This window comes from Phaenicophaeus curvirostris, chromosome 8, assembly GCF_032191515.1.
Source record: "Phaenicophaeus curvirostris isolate KB17595 chromosome 8, BPBGC_Pcur_1.0, whole genome shotgun sequence".
NCBI classification, from domain to species: Eukaryota; Metazoa; Chordata; class Aves; order Cuculiformes; family Cuculidae; genus Phaenicophaeus; species Phaenicophaeus curvirostris.
In genome coordinates this window covers 15,896-17,935 of record NC_091399.1, presented here as the reverse complement: position 1 = coordinate 17,935, position 2,040 = coordinate 15,896, and positions in this window count along the sequence as shown.

Genomic DNA, 2,040 nt, shown 5'->3' with positions numbered 1-2,040 from the left:
CCCATTTCTTGTGAACAGAAACAATTACACTGGTTTGAAGAGCTTATGCCAGCTCTGAGAAACTCACTCCTCCTCAGAAAAGTCAATCCATTACAATTTTAATAAAATTCAGAGACAACTTCAGAGCACTACACAAAATAAAAGCAAGTGCACCTACTAGCACTTTAACTTATGAAAACAAACACTGGAAAGAAAGATTGGTCCCAAGAGGTAAAATTAGCTTTAATTTATGTGAGAATTGCAGTGATAAGAAATAAGTTGGTTATGGAAGTGCTAAGGATCTACCACTATCATCCCACTAGAGAAGCAACAGCTTCAGTTTGTCTTCTTCTAAAGCTGCTATAAACTTTTTCATAATTGCCAACCTGTGAACTACGGGCTGCATACAGAAACCAAGGCTAAATCTGTTCACTGTTTTTAAGCTATCAGGCATCTGTGTGATGTAATAAAGTTACAAATTTATCTACAATATAAATTAGACCAATTCTTCTGTTATAAAAAGTAAAAGCCATAGGCAGGACACTGTACAGAACTGAGAAAGTGCAGACAAAGTTGCGCAGGACCAAACAAAAATCTTTAAAAAAACCCACCTACCTTCCCATGTTACCATGGGTAAATGATCCTTATTAAAATAGTGTCTTTAACTTTCATTAGAAGGTTTCTTACTGAAATACCACCAAGGTTAAGAGGATTGCAAAGACTCATCTTGTCTCTGGCAACCTAATCAGTAAAGCTGGGAATAACCAAGTCAGGCTATTCCAGAAATCTCAGTAACTCTTTGATTTCCAGCAGAGGGTAAAATCAGGTTGCCATTGCTCTTCATATATTTCAGTTATGATAGGAAAATCAATACTACTTTGAACCCATCATTATATTGCTTACTATTATTAGGCCTAACGTGCTTTGCAGAACTCCCACGAAATACAAGCTGTTTTTCACTGTTAATTATGAGAAATTATGACTTTTTTTTCAGGAAACTTTCAGGCAAATATTAGTAGCCTGCGAAGAAGAAAGAATGTTGGACTTTATGAATTTTTGAGGTCTTTTCCAACCTTAATGATTCTGTGATTCTGTAAGAATTGCAGAAAACGCTAGTCTATTTTCTTTACTCTGTTACTGAATTTTAAATTTCACGTTTCTAAACTAGTTTGTCTCCTATTACAGTCAAATGCAAGTAATTTAAAAATCAGTTCTGACAGCAGTTTAACAGCACTACCTGCCAGCACAAACAGGATTTGCACCGTAATTACTTAGGAAAGTGAAGCATACTATTAAAAGATGCAATTTATACCTTTCTTGTTCCATGTGCAAATGACTAGCAGAGCCTCCCACTCCTCAGAGCGAAGCTGAACAGCATTCAGAAAGCAAAGAACAATTATTAATTATGCTTATAAAAAAAGCTATGTTGGTTTAAAAATACAAGTACCAGTGTGACAGAAAATGTAAGCAACGCAGATTTTCCCCCCTTAGACTGGCAGGTTGCTTTTTTAAAAAACAGATTTCATGTTCCCCATGTGTTTTTATTAGGAAAGGAGAATAATGCACTAAGCCTTGCTGCTCTACATAGATAACAGCAACACCACACACCAGGCAGGATTAGCATGCACTGGGTGAACAGCTTTGGGGAAAGTCACTGTGCCACCACCAGCTAATGCGACATTTGCCTCATGCCACTGACTTATCTCTTACCTTCCTAAACTCACACAGATATTGCTCTAGTCCAAGAGGAAAAGTTCTAAAATCCTCTGACCTCTTTTCCCTACAGTTTTTATGGCAAGAGTCAAGTTCAAGTGGCCTGCAAGAATTACTTCTTTCGGTTTTTTTGTTTTCCTTTTAAATACTGGTGCCATGCAGCAACCAACACAAAGATCCTAAGCACAGAAGTACACAATCAAGCCTACAAATAAAGAGCATCCTCAGAAGAGTACATCCTCCAAAGCCCACGTAACACAGGAACATTCCTGACCTTGCCAATTTTTCCCTGTGAAAAAAAAATGCTTAAGAATAGCTGAGAAAGATGAAATGCAAAGCCAGAAGGGC